This window comes from Syngnathus scovelli, chromosome 1 (genome assembly GCF_024217435.2).
Source record: "Syngnathus scovelli strain Florida chromosome 1, RoL_Ssco_1.2, whole genome shotgun sequence".
Lineage (NCBI taxonomy): Eukaryota > Metazoa > Chordata > Actinopteri > Syngnathiformes > Syngnathidae > Syngnathus > Syngnathus scovelli.
The window spans coordinates 21,944,219-21,965,153 of NC_090847.1; the positions used below are offsets into that span (position 1 = coordinate 21,944,219).

At 40.3% G+C, this 20,935-nt stretch overlaps 1 long non-coding RNA gene across 1 annotated transcript; it reads right to left on the reverse strand.

Moving 5' to 3' along the window:
• Positions 1–232: 232 nt before the first annotated feature.
• Positions 233–18,921, reverse strand: LOC125986829 (uncharacterized). The gene is made up of 4 exons (XR_007487786.2): positions 18,826–18,921; positions 17,838–18,033; positions 3,349–3,486; positions 233–817 (listed from the first exon to the last, which is right to left on the reverse strand). It is a non-coding gene; the product is annotated as an uncharacterized lncRNA (long non-coding RNA).
• Positions 18,922–20,935: the final 2,014 nt, after the last annotated feature.

The following is a 20,935-nucleotide window of genomic DNA, read 5'->3' on the forward strand; positions in this document are numbered from 1 at the left end:
AAATTATAGTTAATTTTAATTTTCTTCATAAATGTTAAAAATAGTTTTCATTAGTACAACATACTTGTAGTGTATTTTAAATAAAGAAAAGCGTACTTTATATTATTGTACTTTTCATATCCATACAGTAATTACAAAAAAAAAAAAAATCAGCAGCTTCAATTCAATGGACATTGTGTTACTCCTCTGTCACTCTTCAGTAAGGTAAAGATGAAAGATTTAAACGCCCGAGTATGGTTGGATTATTATGTTTACATAACAGCCAATGATAATTAAGGTACTCAAGAGCTTATGTTGGGGGATGGTGCATCCCCCCTAAAAAAATTTAAATGGTAAAAAACAAATCTATACAATACTGTACTTAACTGTGTCCTAAAACCAAAGATATGTACCAAAGCCGGATTGTTGGTTATTGACTTGCTTCATTTGTCATACTTTTTTTTTCAATACAGAATGATTACACTTAGGTGTCACTTTCCATTTGTCTAAGATAACATTGTGTATCTTGTGTGTATAATCAAGTTAATTTCACCAGATGGATCCCAAAACCAAACAATCTCCCAAAGTTGGACGTTTTGAAAGTAATGACTGAAGAAACCCGTCCAACGGGTCGTGCGAGGCCTTCTACCAAGTAAATATTATGTTTGGCCCAAGAAGAAAACAAGTGTATTATTTTCTGAACGCATTTATTAAAACCATTCTGCGGCGCTCTGGGTGGCTCGTCCCTAATCTCCGTCCAGAGTCCTCCACGTGGAGTCGATCCAACACAAACTTTGCTCTCAGACAACGGAGCGTAATGTCCTTTTCTTTGACAATCCTGCACAAAAAGAACTCCCCTGATGTGATCTTTTTATGACGAGGGTGCTGAAAATCCAACAATAACCAGAAGGGGCAAGAGTACTCGCACTCTGAACTCAAACTGAAATGCAGGTATTTGTTTTAAAAAAGACTCCGGTAAACACAAGAGCACTGATTACAGTCTGGTTCATATTTCTCCGGGTTCGTGCTGTCAGTTTTTGGGCACGCTAAGATTTCAATTAATCAAAACTTAAAAAATTTAGAGAAACAAGACATCTTTGTTTTGGTTTTTTTTTTTTGGTTTTCCTCAGACTTGCGAGCAAAAACTTGAGCTACAAACACCAGATGGTGGCAGCAAACTCAATTCAATTATCATCCAGCTGCGGTTAAAGACGAGCAAAATTTCCGTTTCTAGAGTGACAAAGTATTTGCTGTTCAGCACAATAACTAACAAACTCTCTGTGACTTTATCAGTGTGCCTCGTAAAGAAGCTTCGAATTGGTCCTGCTATTGTTGATGACAAGAAGCTATAAAAATGGTCATAGTGCCTCATTACGTAAGTGGAATTACCATAAACTAGGGGAGGGCAGCTAGGGTTGAGGGCGAGCTGGGTTCCCAGGGTTCATATCAGGGTTGGTGAAGAAAGGGGGGGGTCTTCTAATTGAACTCCCTCAGGGTGGGAGCTTGAATGTGTCTGTTTTGGGTGCGCCACAACACCATGTGTGTGTGCGCTCCAACTTAATGCCGCCTGACAGGTCATGGCTGCCGCTCAGCTGCTGGCGTCAGTGTGCGGGGGTCTCGGCTTACAGGCGGCGACGGAGAAAGGGTGGCAGGGCGAGAGGGATGGAGCCGCAAAGTTCACGAGAACGGTAGCACGGATGTCACCACTTAATTTACCTTACGCTAAGACCCTCATAATGATCATCTAACTTCGACGCCATGATCTAGGAAATTTAGATGATGCACCTGTGGTTAAAAAGCGAAGCGTGGAGAGTCTCTGTCGCCAAACTGCGTGACAGATTCTCAAACAAAAAGCAACTTGTACACGAGTAAATAACCATATGCCATCCAGTGGTAAAGCAATTAATTATTCTGCCTGTCACTCGAATACATAGATTAACTTTTTCAGACCAGTAAAGTGAAATGGGATCATTTCACAACACAGTGGTTGGCAATCACAAAACAACCTGGTTATGATGAAGTGCGAACTGATTTTGAGCCTCATGTCCCTTGAAGCCCATGGTGCCTTCTGGTCTCGTTCATCAACTAGGAAAAACAAATGCCCCTGATATCCATCTCATAGGTGCTCCCGCACTTTCCAAGGTTGTTTGAGAATAAAACAATTAACTGCGGAGTGCACGCGGCTCACGGTTGCCTCTTGACCTCCACGGAGTCGGTCAGCACGATGGCTTCCAGCTGTCCGGTCCGGTACTACGCCATCGGGGGAATATTTTGGAGCCCATGTCACTTTGGCAAAGGTTTTACACTTGATTAGCAAGGCTTCATTCCACACGTGAAAGAAGGACTGTGCAAGAAAATTGTCTCCATGTTGCACAGGCGTCCGATAAACTTCGCCAGCATTTGCCGCCAGAGTGTTTAGTCCCGTCGATGACGGAATAGACACAGGCATGATGACCAACACAAAAATGTGCTGGGAGTGGCAATGTCAAGTCAAGTAAACTTTACTTTGTTTGTTTGTTTGTTTGTTTTGTGAAGTTTGGGAGCTGTTTTTTCTTTGTCAATGTTTTTTTTGTCACAATTACGTATTTACTCATTTATGTTACTTATAATATTTTTCAATATTTTGCTTTTATATATATATATATATATATATATATATATATATATATATATATATATATATATATATATATATATACATATATATTGCTTATCTTGTGTGTGGCCCCCGCCAAGCTCAAAGCCAATGCAGCACAGACATAGTACCGCACCACACATACCTGGAGGCTGCAGGCAGCTGCTGCTAAATCTTCCCAGCTAACGTGCACCTTCTGTGCAAACAAGACGGAGTACGCCAGTCCCCGTGAACGCCTCGCTTACCCCAAAACTGTCGTTTTCCCCCTGTGCGTTTTGTAAGCAGATTATTTCAGATCAAGATGTTGGCGTGTGTAGAAAGCCCATTTAATTCCGTTTTGTACTGGAGTCCCCAAAAAGGAATGTGACTGTGTAATGACCTTATTAATGTTTAATATTTTAAAAAGATGATTGACAGAAAATTCATATTGTGTTTTTCGTCGCAATCTTAGAACCATTTTCTTCATCAGTGTTAGGGGTGCGTCAATTAATAAAGAACAACATCAACAGCTGGAAAAAAACACCCACCCACAACTAAAACAAATAGGAGTCCTGCTGCTGACGTATTTGGGCACTCGGCGAGCTGTCGACAGCACGTGAAACTCTACGCAACCGTGAACTCGCCCCAGTTCCTCCACGTCGCTCCATTTGCTACCCGGCTACCGTATCCAGTTGCCGCCGCTGGGAACTGACCCCAGCATCATTCATGAAGGGGGGGGGGGAGGGGGGACTTACCTTGACGAGGGCAGCTGTAGGTGCAGAGGGCCTCTCATTGCAGACAGGCCCGAAGGGTTCCAGTTTCCATTACATCAGCTGTGAGCCACCTGTCTAGGCCGTGACACCGATGCACGACGTCACGGCTGGAAAAAATACCTGTGTGGAGTAAAGCACTTTGTCACAATGAATAGAGGCTGCTGAGTGAACTATTGCTGAGTACGAGGCTAATTTTACCAATTAGGTTTTCTCTGCCATGAGTCGCCTCTAGAACGTTTTGTAAAGGAATTAAATGATGAAAGTACCGTATTTTCCGCACTATAAGGCGCACCTAAAAACCTCCAATTTTCTCAAAAGCCGACAGTGTCCCTTATAATCAGGTGCGCCTTATATATGGACCAATATTGAGCCACTGCAGCAGGCGTGTTCAAAGTCCGGCCCGCGGGCCAAATGTATATATCTTATATATGGACAAAGTTTTAAAATGGGCCATTCATTGAAGGTGCGCCTTGTAATCCGGTGCACCTTATAGTGCGGAAAATACGGTAGACTACTTGTAAAACTACTACTACTGCTTGTATTATATTTTTGTGTATAAAAGGCAGTAGCCCAGAATTTCATATACAGTATATGTTGCGGTAAACAATTTGTCAACAAAAAGCACTAAGCAGTTCAGTAGAAGAAAGGTGTATAATTGTTCTGCATACTCTGAATCAATAAAAAAAGTAGTCATCTGGTGGACAAACGTAAAACTTGAACAGGGGTCCAAATTATCATCGGGACTATCCATCCATTATCTGAACCCTTCTCCTCATAAGGGTCGTGGATGTGTTGGAGTCTATCCCAGGAGTCATTGGTCGCCAGCCAATTGCAGGGCACACATAAACAAACAATCATTCACGCTCCTAATCACACCTACTGGCAATTCGGAGTGGTTAATTGCATGTTTTTGGGAGAAAAACAAAATGCCCGGAGGAAACCAATGAACAGGGAGAACATGCAAACGCCACACAGGAAGGCCCGACGTGGGAATCGAACCAGCAACCTCTCAACTGTGAGGCGGACAAGCTAACCGGTAGCAGCCAAAAACGTGATCACGATTAAAATGTAATTATGTATCTCTAATAGCTATCTAGCTCGATTGATGGCTGGCTCTGTACAGAATACACAGATCTTTTGCTGCGTAGCCACCTAGATAGGTAGGATGGTGAGTAGTTAGCTAGCTCAATACAGTCGAAAGACAAGCTGGAGACCTTAGTGGATATCGCTAACCTTTGTATCAAATATACAGACTGTTGCATCGAGCAACAAAACCCCAAAGCGTGCCATTTAACTATGACACAGCTCACACTACAACTAAAGTTGTGCCCTATTTTTGTGCAAGGAAAGTACTGACAGCACTGACTCTTTCAGACCTTTCTTATGTGCAAACTAACAATAATGAAGGGAAAAACAGCTCCTTGGAAAAACAGAACAATTGTAGCTTGTTGGTGTCGTTGAGTGCAGTAGGCGAGAGAAAGCAAAGGAAGTGAAAGGTGATTACCACTGACTGAGCCTTTCCACCACAAACCGCCTATGTGAATCATATCTCTTCGAGACGAAAGCCACCGCCTCGCGGAGCCTTTGTTTTTTTTGGTCGTATTTTTTTTTTTTTATTGTCACTGCTAATCAGTGCGGGCGACGCAGCCTATCTGTGAATTCCAAGGGAAGCGGGAAGCCTTGATTAGGTCTTGGGAGGAAGTCAGTGGAAATTTGTGGCCACTAACAATAATGTGCAGCAAGCGACCTAGAGCACAAACTGAACCATTTATACTACATGCAAAATGTCTATGGTTTTTTTTTTCTGTATTTAGCTTGGAAAATATCACAGTAACGGTACAACAGTACAGTATAACAGTAAAAGGGGGTGGGTGGTTGCCTAAACGATTTTTGTTGCATGCTTTGAATTGGAAACAAGTAGCATCATTTGGTGGACTAATTGAAAAGCATAATAGTTATATTGACGATCTTAAAATATAGGTTTGCATTCCTCAGAGCATTAGCTAACATTAAAAGCCCTTATAGGGAAACAGGTGTCACATTTTGCATTATGGGGAGAAATTGTGCGATCTGGTGGGTAAATTAAAAAGATAGTAACCTAAATTGGAATCCTAACAATAATTATGGTAAGATATGTTTTAGCCCAAAAAAAAAAAAAATCATTTCCAATCAGTTTCAATTAAACGGCTTTCAGTTCTACTTTTTTTTTTTTTACTTATAGTCCTCCAAGAGCCCGAATGGCAGAATGGCATCATATCTTGTAAGGATTAAAATGTTAATCTTACTTATGCCCTTGACTTTCCTACTCTGCATTTGCATTCTCTTATTATGGAAAAACATATTTCCGACCAATATGGTTCCATATTATTGGTCTTTTCTCCACTCCACTATGGTATCTAAAATGCAGTATGTTACATATAGCCTATAATGTTCATAATGAAGTCTCCCCCACCATCTTTAAGTAAGCTTTTCTCTATGGGGATGGCTGAAACCGAATACAAATATGTGACATATTTTAATAAAGTTTTTCTTCCCATAGTCCACCGGGTGCCATGTCATTTAAAACCCCCACTCAAGCCATAATAAGTACATATAGCTAAAAACTTTGTCTTATCTTGAGGAGCGAATATTAAAAACCTGACCTGTAATAACATGACGGAAAGGAGGAGCGGGGGATTTACCTGCACGGAAAAGGAAATGAAATGGTCGTGACCACGCGGGGGCAACGGGAAGCCAATGCTGACAGCTGAGCGCTCTTCTTTTTGTTTTATTTTTTCATAGCACTTCATCTGTTAGCGAGTGTATAATGAAGATGGTGAGAGGCTTAAGCAGCAGACACGTGTTTAATCTGATTTGGGGCGTACCTGTGGCTCACATGAAGAAACAAAAAATCTTTCCTTCAAGTGTTGAAAGATTTTTTTTAAAAATCCCTCTTTCCTGTGCGTAATTGAAGGATACACTATTGCTGAGTCCCAAAAACCTCTCTCAACGTCGCCATTGTGGAAGGCCAGGGCGGAGACCTGTCATGTTCCCTGAGCCAAATTGTTGATTCTTTTGGCATGGAATATGGTATTTCCATGCCAAATAAACACAAGCGACAAGAAAACCAAGCCTATATCAACCCATCAGCCGCTGAAGGAATAATCGAGGAAACATTCAACACGGTCTACATTTGTACCTGGTGTATAGAAGAACGTCATAGTTTATACTTGTACCTAGGGTGTTAAAGGGAAGTCTGCCCCAATAAATTCTTAATAAATAAATATGTTGTGTGCTCCCACTAGTCTAATCACACCATTCTGATTAATATTGTGTTTGTCAAATATGAGTTAAAGAGATAAATAAACTAGTTTTTATCCTCCTTATGGTGCCACTAGCTGTTGACTGAAAATGACATCACAGTTAAACAGGTCTCACTTAGGTCACAACCAAGCCTGGCTCAGCTTCACAAAACTGCTGAGTTTAAATTAAAGCATTCGCTCCTGATTTTTTTTTCTTATTTTAATAATTACGTTAGTTTTTAGTCTGGACATAATGGGAAAAGCAAATATTCAGGAGGTAGTTTCTGATGTGCATGCCTTTGTTAGTTTCTTGGACATCAAATGTTGGATTTGCGTTGGCCAAAGTAAATATTTCTATCCCTCTGTTGTGTTATGAAAATACAGCGTATGTACTCCATCACTCAACTCAGACTAAATAGTCTTTGCTTGTTTTTCTTCTTTACAATATGATTGTTTATGCACTTTGTTCTCTCTCTGGTTGAGGTTGTTTCCATTCCTTTTGGCTGCCGTCCACTAAGAACCCCACGGCTGGCCCCCTGCCCCCTTAAAATGACGTGTTGAAGACAGTTGAGCGCTTAGCGTCTGCCGCATGACGAATATCCGCACCTATGGGTTCAAACAAAAAGGCAGCAATTTCAATTTAGGGACTGCCTGTTGTGATGATTTACACCGGCCTTTGGGTCTTGTTGTTTTTCAGACCTAATAGGGAGTTCAGGATACAAGAAAAACACTTTGCTTCACAATATTAAGAGGTCGAATGAAGTTTTATCTCTGGCGCGTCGCTGATAAAACATGCCTCCTTTCAAGTGTGATGCACGCAGAGGGCGGGTGGTCCGAGGCGAAGGCACGTCCCTGTGATTTGTGGCTCTTGTGGAGACTCCAAAATCAGAAGGGATAAGAAAAGATTGGATTGCTATTTTTTTTTCTCCACAAAAGACTTGGAACGCAGCATGGAAGCCAGGGTTGGAAGGGGGTGGGGGTCCTGTCAGAATAATTTTAACGTATTTAAAATAGTCAACAAGGTTCAAGTGGATGTTAGATTATACACAGAAATATACAACGTATACGTCCACAACCATGCTTATTGTGGAAAAACCCACGATATCGAGAAACCATTTAATCACTCTAGATGACAATTCTATAAAAATATTGACATCGCCGCACTCCAGTCTGTATTAACAACTGGCGCTTGTTGTTTACCATGCGTAGAAGTTCCTCTTCAATGCAATAGACAGGGCCAAGGAGGGGCGCAACATTCCAGTACCTTGAGGTAACTTTGCCTCGATCTCTATGCACATCGCACTTTTTTATGCAGAGAACTTCCGATTGTGTAAAGTTCACTGCTGTAATTATTACTTGAGTTTTAGGTCAAATCATACCGCTTGAAGATAAGTATGCTAAGACTGGTTGCTAACTTACTGTCATGCTGACTTAGTGTGATTGTGCTTACCGTATTTTCCGCACTGTAAGGCGCACTTAAAAACCTCAAATTTTCTCAAAAGCCGACAGTGCGCCTTATAATCAGGTGCGCCTTATATATGGACCAATATTGAGCCATTACAGCAGGCATGTCCAAAGTCCGGCCCGCGAGCCAAATGTATATGTATGGACAAATTTTTAAAATGGGCTATTCATTGAAGGTGCGCCTTATAATCCGGTGCGCCTTATAGTGCGGAAAATACGGTACTTAATAAAGATGAGCAAAGCCATGTGAATGATATAGCAGGTGACTACCGTATTTATATTTCAAATCAAATCTTTTGGGTGTTTTTCAGCCAACATAATGCCTTTACTAGGTATAATCAGCCTTGTTTTGAGGGTGGCACGGTAGTCAACTGGTTAGCACGTTCGCCTCACAATGCAGAGGTTTTGGGTTTGATTGGGTCCGGCCTTCCTGTGAAGGGGTTTGCATGTTCTCCCTGTGCCCGCGTTGGTTTCCTCTGGGGAGTGTTTATCAAAAACATGCATGATAGGCGGATTGAGCACTTCAAATGGCTCGTAGGTAGTAGTGTGAATGGTTGTTCATCTTTGTGTGCCCTGTGATTGGCTGGCAACCAGGTGAGGGATAGGCTCCAGCACGCCCGTGACCCTCATGCGGTTCACAAAATGTGAGGCCTGTTGCTGGAGAGACTAACCACTAATCTGTAGATTACATTAAGAAAGCAAATAATCTTTTGGGTGTTTTTTACAGATATTTAAGGGTTAAAGTTCTTCTTATAGATCTTTGAATTAATAACCTGGATGAACTTGAAGGTCTGCACTAACACTGGCTTGGTTAATAGATTTGTGCTGATGAAACAAATGGAACATTTCCGGAGACGGGAGAGGTGACGTCAAGATCACTGTTGCACTATAGTCTCGGTCATAATCCTGTCAGTGGAAACACTGACCTTACTGAGGACAAACTTTTCACATCATTGTTGCCCTGACCAGGCAAGGTGTCAGATCCCATCCGCAAGTTGGCTGACGCGCTCAACTGTGGGCTCGTATAAAGTTCAAGTAACCACCAGGTTGGCTCTCTGGACGTTTGACACTTACGGCTGTGGCCCGCTAAAAAACTCACTCTCACCCTGACCTAAAGACTTGCACTCAATGTCTGGAAGAGCCATTTTGGTTCTGTGTTTAATGAATGAGTGGCGCCACCATGTTTTGACTTCCAATCTTGAGACGGGTTAGATGCCAAGAACCATACACGATTTTTAAATCCATGTTTAGTCGCACTGTACTTCATTGTTGTATGAGTAGACACAAATTATTTATAGAAGTCTTGCTTTTAATTTCCACCAGAATAGTTTTTTAACTTACCGAGCAGATCTATTACCATACATTATTATTGTTTATTGCATTGGGTTATAACAACAACATTTTAGAAATATTACTATCGTGGTTAAATGCTTCACGTCTAGGATTTACTATTTGTACATGTTGGCAATACTTTAGTTCTTTCTAAAACAAATATGATAGCACCAAAGCCCTGACTAAATAGGAAAGTAGTGCAGTTGGTCCAGGGAAGAAAATTTAAGTGACATACCGTGACTTAGATACAAGTTTGTGGAAAAGCACTAGTAAATAACACCATTAAAAAAAACATTGAAACTGCTTATAGTAATAGACTGAGCAGGAAATAGATGACAGCAATTCCTACGATGACATGTGAATCAAGTTTCCCACACCAACTTTGACTTGTCTGAAGGACTTTTTGGAGAGGAAGTCAATGAATTTCCAGGCCAAACCGTGTCCCGGGGAGATGAGGACAGATGGTTCGAGCCGAAAAGCCAACGTCAGTTGTCAAGCGGCGGGGTTGCGTCATTAGCCAAGTGAGTCTGATGAAGGTCAAAAGGGAGTGGGGAGGTTGAGCCCCCGCGGAGTTCCTCCTAATTATCACGTTAGGTGTCAAACATTGCTGAGGAAATCTCCATTGAAGAATTTGTTACCAAAATATACTTTGTCTGTTGTGGAAACAATTGAAGCTGACGCGCCTTTCCTCTTTCTTTTTGAGACGTGTGAGGTTTTGTCAAACAATTTCCCATAATCCGTTAGTACCACTTCTATTTAAGTCTCTGTTGTCCGTCGTTTTTAGATGCCAATCTATGTTTTTCATGGTTGTTAGCGGATGTGCATGCGGTTGCATCTCATGAGGCCAATTAGAAGTCTTTTGTTCAGTTTCGACATGTACACGCTTTGAATTCCGACGCAAATTGCTGGGACTTGTGGAATCTTAGAAAACAATGACAGATGTTGTCTATATTGTACAACATGGTGTACGCTCACCAGCCAAATCGGTCGACTGATTTGGACATCAAAGTGGGCTCAACTTGCAAACATCACGGTTCTTCCAAGGCATTCAAACAACCAATAACTAGCCGCATTTATGATGTAACTTATGAGACCACGCCCCTTAAAGACACACGTCCGACTATACAATAATAATGAAATATAATAATGTTTGTTCGAATGCCTCCGTGGATTGCTTTTCTCAGAGAACTTAAATTTCAGTTCACTTGAAGGAACTTGGTAATGAAGTGCGGCCTCCATGAGTAAAATTACAATCAACACCTTTAAGAGTCTTTATGGGCACTTTTTGTCCATCCAAGTAAAGTAAAAAATCCCTCAGTCTCCAAATATCATTAATTTACCCAATGGGACTAATTATTGGCTTGTTCCATTTCAAAACCAAAAGTTACAGGTGTGGTCCGAGGCAATAAAAGTCAAGTGACATGGGTATAAAAGGTGAATCACTCACGATAACTACAGGACAATGTTAGCATGTGTTAGCATGAGGTAATTACATCCAATCTGGAGGAGCATGTATGGGTGTGTGTGTGTGTGTGTGTGTGGTCATGCAAACGTCAATAAAACCCTCATACCAAGTTCAACACATCCACCCTAAAGCGGGAACTCTACTTGAAGGATTGAAACAAATGGAAGCGGTCACTAAGAGGACTGACACAAAGCAAAGTAATAAAAGCCGGACTCCATGAGACAAAGCAGAGCCGCAGGAATTTTTAAACTTTTTGGGGGGAAATTTCCATCACAATTGGTTTTCCTCAAAGTCAATTTTCACATAGATTTAGGGGTGGGGTAACTGCCTGACGGAATTTCCAGAAAGACCATGTTAAAATCTTTTGTTATAGAGATCATCTATAGATCTATAGTGATGATCATTTACCATCATGTGTCTGCATGAGAGCGTCTGGCGAGAAGTTGTAGCCTACAAGAGCTCCATGTGAATGTTGTCATTTTGCATTTGTGTGTTTGACATTTGATCCAGTTTAAGAAATTCCACTTGCTTGCTACTAGTTTACGTTTTGGCAGGCAATAGAAAAGCAAAAATCCAACCAAATGACAGCTGATAACAAACTAAAATTCGTAAGTCAAGGTTCAACCGTCTTTCTCATGTAAGTTACTTTTTCCTGCTTGCGACTCAGTTCAAACGTATTACAGCGTAGGTAAATAATCAGGATCTAGTCACCCACTGTGTCATATTTTATTTTATGTGGCGAAACAATGTTCCTGGGTCGAGATCAGAAGCAGACTTTCAAAATGACCATGTTGATGTCATTCACTGTCCATGCCAGAGCCATCCAAGCCCATCATTCTTGACTATATTAGGGGGAAAGTCCAGAAATGACCGGTTTCCATTTCTTGGAAAATGGAAGACATTTTCCACTCTTAAAAATGTCTAGGAAGGGCACAGTTTCATCAATGTCGTCAAGGCCTTCTTTGGCCACATTGTGAGCTTTTACAGTTCGACTGCTTGTTTACATCATTAGAAAGTCACATGGAATATATTGGCACATGATCCAACTCATTTCATGGATTTTTTTTATTTTTTTATTAGTCTTGACTATTTTAGGGGCAAAGTTCAGAAATGACCAGTTTCGATTTCTTGGGAAATGGAAGACATTTTCCGCTCTTAAAGATGTCTGGGAAAGGCACAGTTTCATCAATGTATGTATGCATTGTGAGCTTTCATTCGCACTGAAGTTTATTTTTGGTGTAATTTCACCTTTGGTCACTAGATGACAGAACACTATTGTTGTAAATTTGAAAGAAGAAGAGCGAAAACAGACTGTGGTATTTCAGGCTCAGCCTAACATTCAATGTTCAATTCAAGGTTATTCCTGCTTTTTAAGCCTACAGGTAGATCTTACTGATGGTTATTGTGAGTTTGTTTAAAAAAAAACAATCCTTATGGACCTTGTTTCCTTTTGTCTGCTGTACCAGCCGCCGTCCATTCACGTGGAAATGTATCAACTCAACATTGTTTGTTTGTTTTCCCATTAAATGTCCATTCCATGCAAATCGCCAGACTAACAGCTGCTCCTTGTGTTTAGGTCCACCTGTCACGACGTAATAGGCCTACTTTAAATCTCATTTGTTTGCCGGTAGGCGACCGAGGTGACGTCAGCATTTGAACACGTGGCCACTTTGCGACGACGTCAGCTTGGATGGCAAACAAAGCAAACTATCAGGAGGTCAGACGGGCCAATAAATTGAACCAAAACGGAAACGAGAGGAAAGCGTTCATCCCGATCCAATAACTCTTTACGCTCTCCCCGTCTATTATATTTTATGTCTGAGCGAGCTTCGACCTGATTGCATTAGCAGGCCCTCACGAGACCTTGGAAGAACAAACTGGCCTGGGGAGGATGGGAGGAGCCGACACAGGAACGGCAAGCTTTAAAATGAGGGAAAAAGTGCATTCATCAACGTATATTTGCATCTTCTGGCAACTCTTAAGAAAAAAAACTCTCGGGTAGGAAGCGGTGAGGGTTGGAACGCCCAATGTTTGGGAGCTAAATTAAAATTCCTGTATTGTGGTAGAGAGCAATAAATTGGTCAAACAGGAGAACACCCACTATCTGAAAACGCAGCGGTGGTCTGTTCTCCATTTGTTAACGTCTTTTTTTGACGATGCAATACGGAACTTCCTACAGTGAGAAATAGTGCAACACTACGCGAGGTGGTCAGGGAAATAATTCACCTTGACCTCTTAAGTCTAAGTCTAAGTCTAACTAAAACTAATAAAATCTCAACTAAAATGAACAACAAACAAAAATTATCAACAAACTTGCTTCAAATATCTAAAACCGAATTAAATAAATTAATGACAAAGTCTACCTAAATAAAACCAAATTCTCAAGAACAATACAAAATGATTAAAAACAAATTCTCAAGAAAAATACACCACCGAAACGCTCTCACCTACTGCTGTCAGACATCACACATCACTTTGAAGTCTTTACCACACTTTGCTGCTGGCATGAAAAGTTTCTGCAAGCCATTAAGAATAATGTATTCTCAGGCCTGATTCAAACCATATTGATATTTCCTCTTGTGGAAATGAGTACAAGGAACAACAACACGGGTTTAAAGGTTATAAACATGAAGAGGATCCGGTCCAGAGATAATTGATGCAATTTTCCATGATTCATCCACGCCGGAACGCTGAGCGCTGATAGCGGCCGAGAACTCGGTGACATAACGAGGACATTGGGGGGGGGGGGGGGGGGGGTTAATCACAAACAGTACTGTACAGACCCGTGGGCTCCATTCTTCAAGCCAACCCATCAAGCATTTTGATTATCAATAGTTATGGAAATTAATTAATTTAGCAGGGTTTATTCTCCTGGAAATTGGATAATTCAAATTTATACTGTTTAAAAGCACTTAGAAATGTTATTATTTTGTACAGTATATTTTTGTGTATAATTTTCTATTGTATGTGATAAAATGTATTTTATTCAAATACAAAAACACTACTCATTAAAGTATATATTTTATTTAATTGTCATAGAATTATGGTATTTATTTTAAGGCTAATTTAAATAAATTTCAATAAGAATCTCAATTAAAAATTATCTTACCCTATTAAATTTTAAATCAAGGGAAAAAATGCTTGACACAAATTACATCATCTTCTCTAAGAAAGACGACATATCTTGGCCGATAAAGATAAAGATAAAGATTTGAAATATTTAATCCTTGTTGGATTTGTGTTGTTGTTGTTTTTTTAGGTGTGAAACAATAAGATGATTGCTCAAGTAAATTTGTTCCAAATCTCAAAATGAAATTTCGAACTAGACAGTAAAAAACGGTGAAGAGTTAATGTAGTACTTTATGTCTGAGGGCTGGCAGGGTCTTAATTCAATTTTCACTTCCCATATGCTATGTAATGGCAACGTTTCCTTTTTGAATTCAAAAGTCGCCAACGTGGCAGAACACGGAGCTCTTGGATGGCGAAGCCACTTTCTCTTCCAGACCTCATGTTTATCCACGTGAAGCTCTTGAACCTCCTTGTGCCCTCGTCAATGTGAGAAAGTAATACCAATGCGGATCTCAAATTTGACACTACTCTCATTAGGCGCAACAAATGTATTGTAATTTAAAATTGTTAAATCACTGTAGGGTTTAGCATTTTTTTTTTTTTTTTTGCAGTAATAGCCAATAACGAGCTTTTGTTACTATGACATGTGACAAGATGAGTTGCTACTGGTAGCACTGAGTACCGCTGGTCACTATAATCACAATTCACTGATTACCCTTTAGCAGTTGTTGGGTGTAATTGGTGTCAAGACTGTTAAAATTATTTGTGTCACCTGAAAAGCTTCGTATGCCGGGGTGGAACTGAATTTAAATCTAATCTGCCCAGCACCTTCAGAATAATAAGTGCTGTCCTATGTAACCAGCTATATTTGCAAAAAAGTATACGTATATGTATAAACAAATAGATTTTAAATTCACCTCACTGAGCCAAAAGAAATATTTAAAATGTAGATGAAAACAGTCCAAACACTGCAGTGACATCGAATGACGTTATTTTTTGTCCTCATTTCTGAGTGTTGCCGAACATCTTGGATGCCATGAACAGAAAAGAACCACTGCTGAACTCATCCCTTGAGCTTTATCTCATATGGGACACATTGAGTCGTGACCACAGCCCCTCAGTCTCATCCTGAATGGGCGCTGCCCCCCTTTCAGGGCCTTCCTGAGCCCACACAACACGAGGGGAAGACACTGATACTCGTCATGCACGACTGACGTTGGATGAAATGTGCTTGTGGTCGTTGGATTAGCCATGTGGTATACTTTGTTACTGCACGTACAAACGTCATGTGGGCAAGGGTTGCTTTTTGTCACCATTTTGTTGAATATAGTATAAATAACTTGACTTTAATAGTTATAGTGAACTAAGGAATTTGATTTGGACAAAACCTGCTCTTTAGTACCATTTTAGATATCTTGGTGACAAAGAGAGAGTTGTTGACATTAATTTGAACAAATAGAAATACTTTGCCACCATCTTGTAGCACCTTGAGAACTACTAAGTTGAAATGCATTATATCTATTTGGACGAATTTAGTGCTTTGCCATCATCTTCTAGCAACTACTATGAAAAACCTTTTTGCCTGTGACGTCAGTTGCCGGTACAAGTACTCGCAGATTTTAGCTATCCGTTTGTAGTCTCTTCTCAAGGTTTCTTATTTTCCCCAGTAGGGTTTTTTTTTAGTTTTCCTTACCCTCCTGGGAGTTTAAGATGAAGGGATGTTGAGAATAATTGTCAATTTTTGTACACGGAAGGCCTTTGAGACTTGTCTGTTATTTAGGGCTATGTAAAAAAACTTGACTTGACTTTACAGGGAACAATTTACTTTCACGACATACAAAATGCATGAGAAAAAACAACCCTAAAACTTTTGTCTTCCAAGTATCCATCTACAGCAACGTAAGTACAGAGTGCGAGTTCATTTGCCACCTGCATTTGTACATGTCATCGCTTGCAGCATATTATTGCATCTTGGACTGGAAGTGGCTGCGGATTGAAGTGAGGAAGCTTGGTCATCAAGACCTCACACAAGCCCAGTCGCCAGTAATTCTTCAGCATATCTTTCCCGACAAGAAGCAGCTGCATCTCATCTTCTCCACCGCTTATTAGAAATATTCACTCTTGCGTCAACAACGCCATGGCTTAAATCCTCACATTTTTGTTCAACTGAGGAGAAGTTACGGAGTCCTTTTATGAAGAACCATCCCTCCGCTTCCCATTCTTAGATCATATCCGACGAGCAGAGCCAAACAGACATTACGCCTAATCACCGTAATCCAATCCAAGTGTTGCACGTTGGCAAAATTTGGAGCTTCCTTGTTCGTCTTTATCGGCTGCTACTCAACTGTGGCGCTCTTGCTTTAACAATTTTACAGGGACGAAACAGACAATCTGGTCCTTTTCAATTGAAGCCCTTGTGTGATGTTGCGGGTCAAATTGACCCTGGAAATATACTTTGCAGCCACCCGTGCCATTGAACTGTAAAGGTTTCCATCAGACAATCCAATCAGAAGACAGAAAAACGTTGAGGTCATTGAGGGCTAGCGCTCTGGCTCCGTGAGGGGGAATGAGAAATCTGATTTATTAAAGAAATAGCCCTGCACTGTTGATTCTGATGGGCCTTGGGTAGGTTCGATTGTCATGGCAACACAATGGCTGAAATCTGATTGGACGAACAAATAGAACATCCACACACAATACTGAATCAGTGTGGCCAAGAGAAACACAACAAAATGAAGAATGAATGGCTGTTAGACATGGCTGTGGCGAATAAATAGTCAGGAATAAAGTTATGATCCTTGCAGTATGCCTTAAATTATCTACAACACAGAGAAACGTTTGATAAATTATCCGAAGTGGCGCGCTTCCATAAACCGCTCGTACTCTAATCTATTTGTAGAAGCAAAAGGCGGTTTTGGAGTCAGAAGCCTCTCGCCGTAATTTGCCCTGTAGATGATATTATACGGCACTTTCAAAAATACACACTGACAATTGATATGTACCGCTGGCTATTTTTTGACATGAGCAAAGAGAGACTAGCTGGCATTTTTTGGCACAGCAAAGCAAAAGTGCCCATAAAAAGAAAATAATGAGAGTTAAACGTGTGTTTGTAAGATAATGACCACATTCGGACAAGAAAGCATAAATCATGGCAGCATGAATTAAATTCAGGCAGAGCTAACATGCCTGCTAGGCGTGCTTAGAAGGTACAGTAGATCTATATTAATCTGTAAATTACATGATTTATGTGAGCAAGTGATTTAATAGTGCTGTAATGAGCATGCCAAGCCAGTAGTTGGCGATAAGCTACATCTTCTCCTTAAGGCTTGTGAATATACTACAATCGACGTAGAATCAGACGTAGAATCAGTATGTCTCTCTCAAACATATGCCTTATTAAATGTTTAAAAGAACCAGTCAATTAAGGTTTGTAATTCCAGAACATTAGCTTAGAGTCTTACAACCGTAGCAATATATATTGAAGCAAAAATATACACTATGAGAATTTCATTACTATATGTGAGCTTTGCAAATCATCAACCAAACTAATGGATATTTTCCAATAGCAGCCTTTTTTGTGAAGTCTTTTCAGTAGCTAGTCAAAAAAATAAACGTGACAAATTCTTCAGCAAGCAGAATTCCTTGGGCTTAAAAGAGTAAAAACCTGCCCTTGTTTGTGTGTTTGAAAAAGAGACAAATCTTTTTTCCGCTATCACGTCCGTGGCGGGGCCTCCACGGGTCTCTCATTTCATAGCAAATCGTTAAAAAAAAAAAAAAAAAAAACATATTGATCTAATTAACATATTCTGAGCAAGCCAGCCACATCTTAGATAAACTGCCTTCCAAAAGCTTTTACCTACATTGCCGCTGTTTTCCTTGACTAATCAATTTCCCGGGATTACTCCCAAGGCCGATCCACGCCACTGCAAACGACGTCCGAGCTTATTTTGCTTCCTCCTCCTCGGCGTATTTAACAGCGTTTGTTGATCTTGGTCGTGCTGCTTTGGGTTTGACTTGCTTCACCTGGGCCAATGCTCAGGCACGACGAGATAGACCCTGAAAACAAAATAATCAGTGCTGTCAGGTGATTAAAAAACATCCAAATAATGACAGGATTTGTATTTAAGTAATCTAATTACTTACATTTTAATCTCATATCTAAAGATCCCCAAACAAAGATTTTGAATTCTAGGACAGTGTTGTCAAACTCATTTTTCTCTCGGGCCGCATTATAGCTTCTTTCGGAGGGCCATTATGACTGTCAACCCAAATAAATGTATGAGCACCTCATATTATATACAGTAAAAGCTACAAAACAAACTGACAAATAACTCGTTTTCAAATCAGACGAGTAAAAACTGGTCAAATATTATTTTAAAAAAAAGATATTAAAAGTGAAGACAATTTGCAATTCTAGTAATGAAACGAATTTGATGCACAATTTGTCTTCGCGGGCCACATAAAATGATGTGGCGGGCCGTATCTGGCCCCCAGGTCTTGAGTTTGACACCTGTGTTCTAGGACTACAAAAACTGTAGTGCATGACTACTCGGTTAAATACAAGAGAAGATTTTTAGTGTGCTTGGTAAATGATATTCAAAAGAAAAAAACATCAGCAAACTCATTAAGCCAGGTGCATTATTCAAAAATGCAATACAAAAAGACTGAAATAAAAGATAGAGCTGACTCAATACAGCAATGCAAAATCCAGGGATCTCCTGCATTCGTTTCCCCCCTGCATTAGTTGCATCTCTGGTGAATGATGCCTTCCTACTACTACAATGCAAAACCAAATTATAGCTTAATTATGAATACGTACGTATTTGTGACCAGGCAGAGAGTGCTTACCTGAGGTGAGTGGTACAAATTTAAACACGAGAGACTCGGGGAGGAGCTTAGTAACGCAATGCAACACGGAAGTGATGAGCCATCAAAACCTACGGGTATGTCTCTGGGACAAAATTGTAAAAGTTCTTAATTGACTTGGCGCTCGCGATTAATTGCATAGGGCGTTGCTTTGCGACATAATTAATTAATCTAATTAACACGTTAAATGACCCTAAAAAGAGCTGAAAGTGTCATATTTGGGACACTTTCATTCGGTACTTTCCTTTGCAAAACGTGAAGAGGAAACAGTACACCAACATTTATTTTTCTAGTAACTTCCGATAGAACAGGAGGCATTCCAAAACTCTGATTCACAATCGAGGGGTCGCTTTAACTAAACATGTGCAAAGAAGAATGACTGCTGGTGAATAATTTCCTCTACAGGAAGAGAAAAAAAAATCAACTACTTCAACTACTCCAATGCATTTCCATTACAGTGGTGACTTGTGAATTTAATCAATTAATTAGAAATTTGTGGCAACAATTTAACATTAAAATGCATCTATTTGACCCACAAGATATGCAATGAATAATCATCAACTAAGTGACAATCAAATTAATAGATAATTATGATCATCGAGACCTAAAACGGTCAGAAATAGGACGGTGACAATCATCTGATTTTATTTTGGGGTACAATCATGAAAATCTTTGCCTATTTTCTGAAATGTTAGGAACCGAATCACATTGTTAACAATTTTTTAACGACGTCATCAAAGTAGACTTGTCGTAACTACACACCAAGTGTTTGGCATCGAAAATGTGTGGTGCGTTCTGTGGGAAACCTTTTCGCCGGCAGCGAGAAGCGTCTGGAAAAGTAAATCACATCATTGTTTATGCGTCGATTCATTTTGCCAACAAGAGAACAATCAAAAAAATGTGCTCTCTGTATTTTAATTTAGGCTGGTACATGCCAGCTCTTCCAAAACTTGCCATAATAACTTCATACATCAGCTGACAGTAAATTCAAACTCGCTGGGCCTAAGTAGAAATGGATCTTTTTGGCGTTATTAGTCATAACAGTGGAGTGTGTGTGGTGTCTGTGGACCAACCATCCGAGAACTGATCTCAGCGCAGATTGAATGACACGCTCCTTATGGAGGTCACATCATATTTTATTTCATTTTATTTCATATTAGGCTACCTTTTAAGCCGCTCCAACCTGTGTTTCATCCTCGCTTGCACCTTGCCAGAGTGCTCGCATTTGAGATTTGCTGGCCTGGCCTCAAAAACCGTCGCAGCGTACCTCCAAACCTTTTTTGCGGAGAAGAGCTTTTGTTTGGAAACACTTTGTTCCTTGGGCAACTGTGCAAACAAATGTACGGAGGCATCAAACGAAACAGATGTGTCGAAGTTCAGCAAGCAGGGAGAACATTTCTAACGTGTACAGTCCATAACAAGTTCCGTATTGATTGATTACATGGCAAGAAAACAAAAGTTGAGAATATTTGGCTTTCGCGTGAAATTTCAGGCTGACTGTCTGTTCTCTAACAAGGAGTTGAGCATCAAAATTAACAACACGTGTTTGAAGCAAGAATAGACCCTCACATTTCCAGGTTTAATTAGAATTGGTAGTTAAACTCTCCTCTTCAATATTCTATTCGCATTTTATTATAATCAAAACAAGATGACACAAAGAAAGAAGCTACTCATCTAAGAGCTCCAAACTATGGCCCGGGGGACACATGTGGCCCGCTGTTCATTTATCTTCTAGCAGAAGTCTTTTAGGACATGACTTTGGACCAAAGCGAAGAAAGTAGATACATTTCAACTTGTTGTCATTGGACACAAAGTCTTCTATTCTAGTGGGGCACAATGGTGTCAGAAGTAGGATTACCAGCACGATACAAATTTGAGAACATCTATTCGAGGAGGCAGTCAGAAGTGGGATCAACATTTAGCTCTTTCTAGGAAAGAATCATTCATTCAAAAGGCCTTTCGCTACCCGGGTGTCAGAAGTAGGATTGGCTTGAGGTGTCAGTTTTTCAGGACATGACTTAAGACCTGAGCACCGCATTGGTGTCAGAAGTTGGATTCACTGCCAGCCATCATGAACCAGCCGGCCTCTAAT